General features: G+C 36.1%; 1 long non-coding RNA gene across 2 annotated transcripts in view; it reads left to right on the top strand.

Annotated features, from left to right (window-relative positions):
- The window catches only part of LOC148003667 (uncharacterized), a 52,500-nt gene that overhangs the window by 32,224 nt on the left and 7,429 nt on the right, over window positions 1–12,847 (top strand). The window contains exons 4-5 of one of the 2 annotated variants that reach the window (XR_015629947.1): window positions 2,049–2,171; window positions 3,802–3,889. This is a non-coding gene — a long non-coding RNA (uncharacterized LOC148003667). Of the gene's footprint in view, window positions 1–2,048; window positions 2,172–3,801; window positions 4,184–12,847 lie in introns of both variants that reach the window. The other variant, XR_015629946.1, reaches the window with a different exon arrangement.

Below are 12,847 nucleotides of genomic sequence, written 5' to 3'. Positions count from 1 at the left end.
GCATAACAATTTGAAGACAAACTTGGATACATGTAGCACTGTCAGAGAGGGAGAGAGAAAGAAAAGAGAGAGAGAGAGAGAGAGAGAGAGAGAGAGAGAGAGAGGGAGAGAGAGACAGAGAGAGACAGAGAGAGAGACAGAGAGGAGGGAATGGAAGGGAAGGGAAGGGAACGGAAAAGGGAGGAGAGAGGAGAGGAGAGGGAGGGAGGAAGGGAAGGAGGGAGGAAGGGAGGGAGGTAGACAGAGACAGAGACAGCAGAGAGAAAAAAAATGAATTATTGAGAGATAAGAGAATTATGGAAAATATCTGATTACAAGAATATTTGTAATTTTTTCCACCTGCATAAAACAAAAAGACAGAAATAATACATTTATACCCAAAAAATAAAAATGTTGTTTTTGCTCAGTTTTGTAATTTTCTGTGTATTATGCAGCAACATTTTTCTGAGTTTGTGGCCAGGAAGGCTGTCCTAAGTTGAAAGCTTGAAAAAAAGTGCAAGTGCTCCGTGCATGGATAGGGAGCAAAGAGAGATACAGGAGACAGTGTTTCATGATCCCTTGATTTGTATATTCTCTTAGTGACCTAAGGACTACCCACTGGAGAGCACCTCCAAATGTTCCCCTATTTCTAATCAGCATTACATACAGAACACAGCCTTTACACTTCGAAATTTTGGGATATCCAACATCTGCACTTGAGCAATGGTTTCTAGGAAAGAAGTTATTAAGGCAAGAATGAATTTGGCGGTTTAAGAGAGCAGATGTGTTAAGTGTACAGACAGCCATTTTTAGCAAGGCACATGATGGTGATGCAGAAATCCAATTGGAAAAATTGGATCCTCTCAGACAACACAAAATTAGTAAATATTACCAGAGGGTCAATTTTGAACTACAGAATTATAATGGTGGCAATTGTGTGAGTTACAGAGTCCCTGTTCCAAGTTTTACCTGGCCTCAGACTCACATTCCTCTTGTCTCAGTTCCCAAAGCTCTGGAGTGAATTGCAGATTGCTCTAATTTGTCTTCTTTTTTTCACCCTAACAAACATCTTCCTAAGATATCGCTGATATCAAATATATAATATAGATGCATATATTAAAAGATAGATATAGGTGGTGGATATAGATATTTTAATGTGCAACGTTGTTCAACCATGACTACTAAGCATAATATTCACATCATATCACAAGGAAACACAGGAAGTAGTTCCCACCATCTTTCTACTCCATCTCCCAATAGCCAATGAGTTTCAGTATAATTTATATTATTGGTATAATTGATGACTCATGGTTCATACTTCCCTGAACACATAAAAGAGTGGAAGAATCAGTAGAACAAAGAAAAAATTTAGCCATCTAGTAGCCATAAATATCTGTGAGCAACAGAAGTGGATTATTCAAAGAATACATTTCATAAATTTTGCACATAAATTATATTTTAAATACAGTCCCAACAGTTATATTTATGTCCCATTTATCGATAAAGTATTTTACAACCTATTATACTTTCTTTGTAGCTACATTTCTGAGAGTGTTGTACATCCCAAGAATGTAAATTCCTAGGTAGAGTTTCTCTTTCATTTGATGAAGCACTTTTCTTTGGTTGTACTATTCATTTTGAAAAATAAAATGTCACAGTACTTTTATTATCACATAAATCTAACTCAGTAATAAAAGTAAGTTTTCATAATTAAACACATCACTTTCTAGATATGTTTGCTCTATCTCATCTTTTCTGTTAAGTTTGAATTTGTTTTTGGTGTCATTTTTAAAAGTAAAAAAATACCATTGTATCTATTGCTTATTTTCACTTATTTTTATGTTTTGGATTATTTTACATAGGATGGCTTGGTAAAGGAAAGTATTTGTCTGAAAGAAGAATGGGCTGTTTGTAGTCTCATCTAATAATCTGTGTTGATACAGTATCGTACAGTAGACATGATGGTAGAATGGTTCTCTATGGTGTCATTTTGTTTCATGTACCAGAACTTAAATTTTTCCTGCTGATAAGAAAACAATGAGCATCACCATGAGTTATTTTTATTGCAGATCTGAAAGATGAACCTTGTATAGATCTGTCTGAATTGTTTGAATTAAAGTGACAACAGGGCAGCCAAATGTGGGACCTACTGTCACACAAGCCATAAAAGGATGCACATTGAATATTAGCAGGTAAGTTTTTTCAAGGACCACTAGAAATTGAGACTTCTAAAATATAGCACGCTCCATTTTAAAGACTTTCAAGTTATTTTTAAATCATAATGCTGCATGTACTCTATATTCTACATCATATAACTATGAATGGGGTCTAGTCATTTATACTGCATATGGAGAAGAACTTTTTTTTTTAATTTGGCACTATACTAAATGGATTAGAGCGTATGAGGATAAACAGGTCTAAGGTAGATTAGTAGTTTTTGGGAGAAACCTCATTGGCTTATGAATATAAAACAAAGGGATAATTAAAAGGAAAAAACACTATAGTGCATAAATAATTCGTTCCCTTAAAAAAAGAGGCAATTCTATCTTCATCAACAGCAATGTTTCCTAAGCCCCACGGAAAACATCCCTGAGCTTGTGTAGGTATTGAACCTTATTACTGCACGCAAAGCATTCGCCTTTGGCAAAAAAGGAAGGGGTGAGAATTAAATCTTTGAAATAGCTTCAATTATAGCAGCAGGATTAGTATGTGCTGTTTCTCTCTGAGTTCTCACATGGATTTAAGATCTATTGTTTTTTTTCCCCCCATAAAGTTTTAAAGTGTCTCTTTCCTGAAGAGAAGAGCATTATCCTTAATTAAAACTCCTGAGAGAGCTTTGGAGGTCTGCAGTTCAGATTGTATTGTTTGAGACTTTCATTTAAGAATTTAAGCTCTTCCTGTCACCTTGCTGATTTTGCTTCAAGATTGCTTATTTGAGGGGCATAGGAATCAATTTAGTTCCAAGTAGTTGGGTAGCTTTTGATACAGTTTATAATAATACCTCCGTAGGCAGACACGTGAAAAAATGAGATTTTACTGTCAGAGAAACCCAACAAGTCCACTGATTATTCACACAGGACAGTTTATTTTAAATATGTGTGTATTACATAAACACTCCCGTAAAATGACATTACTTGATCTGTAGGTGCTGATTTCCTTGAAATTTACTCAAATAAGCACAATAATGTTTACTGGACCAAAGAACCATGTTTTGATAAAAGCAAATATGAGCTGCCTACGTAGTCAGATGGACATACATAAGTCAAAGAGCTTGTTCTCATTCTGCAGCGAACATTTTCCTTAAGCAACCACCAATTAATTCTCTAAACTTGACGCTTTCATTTGGAAAATATATTCAAATTTAACCTCTCTCGAGGTCATGTAATTCTGCCACAATGAGTCCTATTCTCTCTAAAAGAAATCTCTAGCTATCAAAAGTTCCACTGAGCAATTAGCTGAGTGAGGAGGAAGCTTACAGAACCATTTTTTAGTTGTATATGTGATACAGAAGTAACAAACAGAATGTATTAAGAGCTAAAAATGAAGTGAGAAAGAATGAATGAAAGTAATATGAGAGAGAGAGAGAGAGAGAGAGAGAGAGAGATCTAAACAGAGAATTGTTCTACACAGAAAGGAATAAAAATGGCCAAGAAATAATTCAAAGCATGTTGCTTGTCTTTGGTAGCAATTAAGGGAATGACAATCAAAAGAACTTCGAGATTTCTTTTTAATCCACTGAGAGTGGCTAAGATCAACAAAATAAATGAAGAGACATGCTGGAGAGGATGTGGTGACAGAACAACTATTATTCTTTGTTGACAGGAATGAAAACTGGCGAAGACAATCTGGAACTCAGTGTAGAGAACTCTCAAAAAAAAAAAAAACCTAATAAATCTTTCATTGGACACAGGTATACTACTCCATGGCACATGCTCAAAGTACTCAAATATCGTATTTGATATTTGACCACCGTGACCATGTCCACTGACACTCTAATAGCTAGGAAAGGAGGCAACGTAAAAGCCATACCACGATAATTGTGTGATAAATATGTGGCAAAAAGATATAGTAGAATTCTTCTCAACTGGAAATGAGCATTTAAATGGATGGAACTAGAAAATATACTAATGAAGGTACACCAAACCCAAACAGAAATATGCCACCTGTTCCCTCTTATTTGTGAAGCCTGGCACCAAACCTTCAGGTGTGTATTTCCAACCTCTCATCGAAGAAATTTCTCTTTTCAATGGATGGGAATCATTACAAAAAACCACACCTCATCAAAATAAAGAGAACAACTAGTCGTGGAGCATCAAGGCCAAAGGACTACATACACAACACGAACTCCTTCGCCCAAGGCTTAGGGAAGAGCATGGCCACTGTATGGAAAGATTATAAGAGCCAGAGGACCAGGAAGTATACTTAAGATGTGGATCCTGGAAAGCTATTCCCCTGATAGCACAACAATATGGTTGCCTCAACTAGTACAACACCAGCAAATACACAAATACAAAAGGGGGGATCTCACAGAGATGCACCCCTAGGAAAAGAACTACAGGAAACCAAGAAATGCTGAAGGCAGGAAAACTAGGCTTAGCAAGAGGTGAGCTATAATTGGTATTAAATACCAAATGGTCAGCCTTGAAATAACATACAAACTAGTAATATTAAAAGGACTAACCAAGTTGTATCTATATATTTATGAATATATATCCCAAACCCTTAACCTTGCCAATACCACTTACATTAGTAAAAAATAAAAATAAAAATGGCATAGACAACTAAGAAATGGGAGAAAATATCTAAAAATTGTACACCTGATGAACAGTGAATTATATAATTCACATAAAATTAGGACTCAAAGCACTCAATAGTAAAAAAACAAATGGTCAAATTTAGTATAGGCAAAAGATCTAAATAGATAATGCATAGACAAAGATATGTAATAGTTGATAGGTATATTTAACAACAGGGATAGAGACTCAATATGGCAGTGCTATTTATCTGATTTAGACTAGGCTGGTCATTATGAAGAACACAAGAACATAATGCAAGAAAGGTAAAGTTAACTGAACTTTTGTTTACCACTGATAAGAATGAAAATTACATCAGTCATTATAAGATACAGAAGGGAAGCTTGTCAAAAACTTAAAGCTAGCATTTCCATTTGCTCCTGAAATTCACTGCTGGGATTTATTTTGAGGAAATGAAATCAGCAGATAATACAAACTCACATGATGCCAAGTTTAAAGATGCAGTCCTCACAATAACAAGACCTCGGGTATCTACCTAAATGTTTGTCAATGGATGAGCACTGACATTTTATCATCATATATACACTGCAACACTGCAACATCCCTGTCAAACACTTTTCTATATTTTTGTTGCAAGCATTCTACTTCTTGCTAGACCAATGTTCATAGTTGTCCAATTCAGCAGGTAATTTAGCAAATGTTGGTGGATAAGAAAGTAGTCGAGCTTTAAAAGAAGTGACAGTCACTGACACCTTCTACCTCCTTAGACTTGCCTCTAAATTCTATCAATGCCAGCCTTCTTAAGTGAAGATCTGAAAAAGAATTAACCAGCCAACCACTTTTGAAGTCATTCTCTATATATCCATATAGTTAAGTTGTATTTTATAGAAACATTCTATTTTTATCTCTTTAACAAACAATTCCAATATTGATATTCTCCATAAAGGGGGAAATGTAACTCCAAATTAGACATGGTGTTTTTCAAACTCTTTGAAACAGGACATAGTTATTTGATTCAGGATGACTTCGACTATCAATCTCCCTTCTTCCTGGGATTAGAGTGGTGGGATTAAAAGTATCCAGTGCCACCACACTCTGCAGGCTTGAGGTTTTTAATGTCCCTGCTTTTTTAGAAGCCAGTCCTAGAGTGCATCAGCTTTTCCAGACCCCATTTTAGTCCCTTGTAACAGAGCTGCAAAACGCAGCAACCAATGAAGAAAATGAACCCACACTCTACTCAATATTACTTCTTAGATTCAAATTCATCCACAGCAAATGTTTAGTGCTAGTAAAATCATAACTTTTGTTATTTATTTTATTCCAAACTTGAATGTGTAAAGTACATAACTTACAAACACGTTTGCTTTAATATCTTTTTTTGAAAACTATAACGTTAACTTTTCAACAGTCTATTCCTTTCTTCAACAAAACCCTCTGTGCTAAACTAGTGTCCTCATATCTTAATTTCAAGTATTTTATTCAGAGAAATACTTTTTTTCTCCCAGAGCTACCATTTACAAGGACATAAATGGCTTGAAAAATTTACTTTTGACCAACTAGCCAAACTGAGTGCTGCAGATCGATGGAGGACTGTGGAAACAGTCACTGTAAAACAGAACCAGAAAAAATCAGAAACTAAGAATGTTATTTTTCTTCATAATTTACAAATTTATTCTAGAGATCAATATGGTGCTGTACTCTCCTAATCTCTTCATTTCTCTTTCGTTCAGAGTCCAGGGAAGGCAGAGCAGAGAGCATGTATCCACTCATGTCTCTTCCTCTAATACAATTTTTAATTACTAGATAACACAAGAACCTCATGTCAGAAAGCAGATACTACAGTACAGCAAAATACAAGCAGCCAGCTCCTTGGTTAGAAAATGACAAGAAAACAGGGCCCCAAAAGGACTAAGATAAATTTTCTCTTCTTTATCACTTATTCAACCTCATTTATGTGTAGAAACTAGGCCAAAAGAATCCCAATACATATGGCCTATTGCTATTGTTTGTTTCATCCCACAGGTAAGATAAATCTCAACTGCTGATGCCACCATGCAATTCATGATGGTAGACACCTATATAGCAGTTGAGCCCTGGGACAGTGACTTGGTTACTTCTCAGTGGGGAAGGAAGCATAGAGTGAGGAAAGCCAGCATTCCATTGACTTTCTATTTTTATTTACTCTTTACTCATTCCACTATGTCTATCCATGGATTAGTGTTGCTCACATTCAAGCAACAACTTGTTCCTCAGTTAATCCTCTCAGGAAATGCTCTCACAGATACTCCCAAGCATGTCATGAATGGCATAGCATTTAGGAAGCGAGGGTGGGGTAAACAGTTTAGCTTAGGGTTTGATCCCTAGTTATAATTATGTAATCACTGAGAATCCACACTGATAGGAATTGAAGCCGCACATCACAGCCTATCAATAGTCAAGAACAGAGATAAATAAGTGTTTGCATGCTGCATACTTGGTTGTGCACAGCTCGATTTCCATACACGTACAGTTCAGGATCTTCAGGCTAGGGAATAGCACAGCTCATACTGGGCTGGGCCATCACATGCCCATATTAATTAAGTCAATTAAGAGAGCCCCCCACAGACTTGCACATAGGCCTTTGCAATGTAAACATTCCCTTACTGAGACTGTCTTCTCAGGTCAAAAAGAAAATATTTGTGGAAAAGAAAATGGAAAATGAGCTCTTTTGACCAGATTTATTTAATTGTCTAAGCCTTGGCTATAATGCCAAGGTATTTGTTTGGTCTGCTTAAAATTGCAAAATACTATCTGAATACAGTCATTTTCTCAGATTTCTTTTAATGTTAACGATTTGTGGTCCATAGAGTCTCCGAAGCAAATACTTCATTGTAAATTAAGTTCATAAAATACATAACAAATCATCATAGCTCCATTGTGACACAGTCTAAAGATGTAAGTTAGGTGAAGAATCTAAGCATATTTTTTTTTAGCAATGCAACATTTTCCATAAGCCTTTACTTCCATTTATTGTCTACCATTCTTAGTCTCTTTCTTTAGTCTTTTGGTGAGTTTTCAATGTCTTTAACCCATTAAATGTGTATTTCACCCTTTCAGTTTCTTTCCACTTTAAATATTTTTAAATATTTAAAAGGTAACAAACTAGGTAAATATAGGCTAAATGTATTATATAGAAATCAAGTATTATATAGAACTCAATTTCTTTAAGTTCCTTATACACAGGGACTCATCTGCCAAACGTTTTGAAATGCTGACTAGTTCCGATATCTGATGAATTGGTATTTATAACTAATATGAATATTTCACTGTTTAAAATTGTATGTCTATGGGTAGACTAAGAATGCTATTTTAATTTTCCTCAAAGGTAGACTCCTCCTTACTTCATACTTAATTTATTTTGCTCACATGGATGATTAAGCCTTAATGAAGGAAGTAATTTGCACTTAATTGAAATAACTCAAAGTACATCTGTTCTCAAGAAAATCTTACAAGAGAGGGCTCTTTCCACACAGAACAGTGAATTGAAAATAAAAACCATTACATCGGAAGTGAAGAATCTTGATGGTTGTTTACACAATCCAGAGAGATTAAAATATAGAATCCAGAAAACACTGTAAATGGTACATTATAGTGAAAAGGAATTGTTACAGACTCTTGGGGAATAAACATACTGAGTATAGACTGAATCATATAAACAAAATCCGAAAAGTCATTATTAAATCAAATAATATTTTTATCAAGCAAGGCTACATCATATAGAACCAAGATTATTACCTGGATATTTCCTTGATTTCTCAATATTTCTAACAAATATTGGGGCTACAATCAAGAGTATTAGAATTTCAATCTTTCTAACAATCTGATCAGAAAAACAACAATTTGATATTTAGAAAATCTTACATAGTAAAAAAATACTTTGTAAAAGTAATCAAAATAATAACCCAAGAAACAGATATTAGATATTAACACATTAAAAGACTTACATTTTAAGTAAGTAAAAAGATGCTCTTGAGTAGAAGAATTAACACTGCTTTATGGGAAATAAATTGTTATCTTTCTTTTGTGTTTGGAGTGTGTGTGTGTGTGTGTGTGTGTGTGTGTGTGAATGTGCGTGTGCACACACCACAGGGAATGAGGGGGGGGGAGAGGGAGAGAGGGAGAGAGAGAGATTTTCTATCTTTTAAGAAGGTTTACCCACATGATCTGACCATTTCCTAACATAAACACGAGCCTAGTGGCAAGGAGTCCAGCATTCATTTCATTGACATACTGTTTAGAATGTAATAGAATTTTATGTGATGCAGTAAAATATGATTTTGATGTTTAAAGCCCTCAAATATTAACTACAACATCTAAACAATTATTTTGACTTGAAATATAATCTGCATGCTTTCTTACTCAGAATCATCTATAAATATTTTCTGATGATAAATACCATTTAATATTTACCAATTTAGTTTACTGAGCTAGCATATGTAAGATATCTGATTTTGAAAGCAAATATGTCACATGATATTATAAATTTATAATCTTTGGGAAGACACTGACTATAGTAATGACATTTTCTCTTCCTGTGGGTTGAACTCTGCTTTAAACCCAGTTGGCCATGAGTCTCTCAGCATTAAAGATAGTGTTCTATTTGTAGTTTCACCAAACTTTCTTTTATCATCATAATTCTAGGGCTTTATCTTAAGTATATTCGTAGACAGAGCTTTTAAAAATTATACTCAGTGAGATAACATTCAAGTTCTGAATCAGTGTTTGACTCTTAGGGCCTGGACATCAAATATTTATTAAAAGCTTCCAAAAGAAGACTGAATATAAAAAAGTAAGAAGAGCTATAAGTTATATTAATCATTTTCAGCACAAAGAGAGAGAGAGAGAGAGACAGAGACAGAGACAGAGACAGAGACAGACAGAGAGACAGAGAGAGTCAGAGGCAGAAAAAAATAAAGATGTTACAAGAATCCTAAGAAGCATGAAAATAAAGAAGGAAGATGTGATTTCAAAATGAATAGACAGGAAGTATGCTGTTTATGATTCACTCCTTCAGATGAGCAAAGTGTGGCTTGGAAAGGGAGCCTTCAGCAACGCAGTTTACTTAGAGAAATTGAAAAGCAGCAGTATCGTACAACACAATTATAGATTAGATCCACACAACTTCTAGTCCTCACTAACATTAACTGAAGATGATAGGAACTGTTTTTGAACTGTTCTGCTGTGACCTCACACCCAATTAGATCCAAAGACATTGATAATAGAGACACCATTGTTTCCTGGCTTGTGGCTCTAGATACTAGATATGAAGCTAGTCAACTTATGCCTATACCTTGAACATGACATTCTCAATGTCCACACTAAGAAGACAGAGGCAGGAAGACACACACACACACACACACACACACACACACACACACACACACACACACACACAAACACGGGGAGGGAGGGAGTGGGGAGTGAGGACGGAGAGAGAGAGAGAGAAAGAGAGAGAGAGAGAGAGAGATCCCTTAAACTGTAACATAGTGTTCTATGATAAAAGAGTAGGGAGAATGCCATCATGAAACCACTGAACTGAAAATGGGACCCCCGTTGAAGGAATCAGAGAAAGGACTGAAAGAGCTTGAAGGGACTTGAGACCCTATATGAATAACAATGCCAACCAACCTGAGCTTCCAGGGACTAAGCCACTACCCAAAGACTATACATCTACTGACCCTAGGCTCCAACTGCATAGGTAGCAATGAATAGCCTATTTAGAGCACCAGTGGAAGGGGAAGCCCTTGGTCCTGCCAAGACTGAACCCCCCCCCGACCCCCCGTGAACATGATTGTTGGGGGAAGGGTGGTAATGGGGGAAGGATGGGGAGGGGAACATCCATAGAGAAGGGGAGGGGGAGGGGTTAGGGGGATATTGGCCCAGAAACCGGGAAAGGGAATAACAATTGAAATGTAAATAAGACAGTGAACTAGACTGTTGGGGGGAGGGCGGCAATGGGGGGAGGGTTGGGAGGGGAACACCCATAAGGAAGGGGAGGGGGGAGGGGGATGTTTGCCCGGAAACCGGGCAGGGAATAACACTCGAAATGTATATAAGAAATACTCAAGTTAATAAAAAAATTTATTTTGTTCGTCTAAAAAAAAAAAGAAAGAAATGTAAATAAGAAATATCCATGTTAATAAAGATGAAAAAAAGAATTAAAGTCAGGAAAGACATTAGGGAGACAAGTCACTTCAAGCCATGGCACTGTCCATCCCTTATCCCTCTGCTCTATGTGTTGTTTGATTTAGTTTTTGAATCTCTAAGTTTTTTCTTGATCTTCTCTTGGAGCCTATTTGTGATTTTGTTTTAGTCATGAAACCAAGAACTACAAGAGGGTATCTGGATTTCCTCAGTATCACCTGGAAACCATGAATGGATACCCTCAAAATTCAATAACAGTGACATGAACTTTCTTAGAGAAGGGGAGGCAGAGGGGTTAGGGGGATGTTGGCCCAGAAACCAGGAAAGGGAATAACAATCAAAATGTAAATAAGAAATACCCAAGTTAAACAAGATGAAAAAAAGATTGGGGAGACTGTGGCTGTTAATCTAGTCTAGTGTCCCTTGCCATTGCCATTGCCACGGGCACTATTTTGTTCGTTAATAATGCCCACTGGCTTTATCAAGAAAGACTTCAGGTGCCAGTGCTACATACGTACATAGCCCCTCCTCAAAGCCAGTCTCTGCCACTCTCTGCTGTTAGATCTAAGCCCATACCAAAGTCAAGAGATCAAACGTAACAGCAGTCTTGAAACTACTGTCTCAAGAGAGGAATTTTTTCTACCAATGCCAGTTGGTTATAAAATGTATAGAAAATATCTAACATACCAAATATTTACATATCTAGATAAACCTATATATAACATAAAATACACATGAAACCACCAAAGGAGCACAGTTTTCTAATAATTGACTGAAGTAAAATGGAGACCTATGAACAGTCTAAAAGCCAATTTAATTCATATTTAATGACAATTAAGGTCAGTTAGCTATAAAGAGTGTTGACAGAAAACTGAGAAAATCAAGAAAGTAAAACATGAATAAAATGAAAAGTTCAAAATGGAGTTAGAACTCATTAGAAACAGTAAATATATTTTTTAACTTTCATACAAAAATTCATGCTTTTTATTGAAAATGGATTTTTTAATACAATACATTCTGATTGCAAGTTTCTTCTCCCCCACCTGAGATCTTCTCCACATTTCCTCCCACTCCTATCCAACTGCTTCCTAAAGGACTGATTTCTATAAAACAAAAGGGCATATAAGGACTGTTGACTAAATAAAATTAAGAATGGTAAAGTAAAATAAAAACTGGAAGAGACAAATAAAACAAGGGGAAAATGCCAAAGGAAAAACAAATACACGAGAAATGCATATAGATGTGGAGACATGGGCTTACATAGACTAGAATCCTATAAGCACACAAAAGTGAGTGACATAGTATATATGTGAAGGCCCTTCAATATTAAAAAAGAAGCCCTGAAAAACTCTTATGAGGCAAGGAATATTCCAAGATGCTCTCGATTTTGTTTTGTGTTGTCCATCTACTCCTCATAAGGAATTGGTCTAAAACAGTGGTTGCTTTCTCCACCCAGTGAGCCACCACTGGAGAGGAATTTTCAATTCCAAACAGGTTCTAGGTTAGGGATGGAGGCTCATGTTCATATCTCCTATCAGAACTGAGATACCATATGGAACAGACATGCAGTCCTTGTGCATACCATGACAATCTCTGTGAGTTCAAATATGCATCAGTCCTGCTATATTTAGAAGTCCTGCTATCTTATTTCCTTGATGTTACTCCTCCTCTATGCCCCTTATAGTCATTCTGCATCTCATGTTTCTGGGTTCTTTGAGGCCCCAAAGGACAGATGAGATGGAAACATACTATTTAGTCCTCTCCAAAATCTTTTACTCTCTGTGTATTTTACAGTTGTGAGTCTCTGTATTTGTCTCCATTTACTACAGAAGAGAGCTTTTCTGTTAATAACTTAGCAAGTCACTGGTTTATGAGTAGAGCAGAACGTCATTAGGAGTCATTTCTTGGATACATTTCTTTAGCAGAGCAGT

The sequence above is a fragment of the Rattus norvegicus genome, chromosome 9 (genome assembly GCF_021556685.1).
Source record: "Rattus norvegicus strain SHRSP/BbbUtx chromosome 9, alternate assembly SHRSP_T2T, whole genome shotgun sequence".
Lineage (NCBI taxonomy): Eukaryota > Metazoa > Chordata > Mammalia > Rodentia > Muridae > Rattus > Rattus norvegicus.
This window is presented reverse-complemented; position numbering and strand designations above follow the sequence as displayed.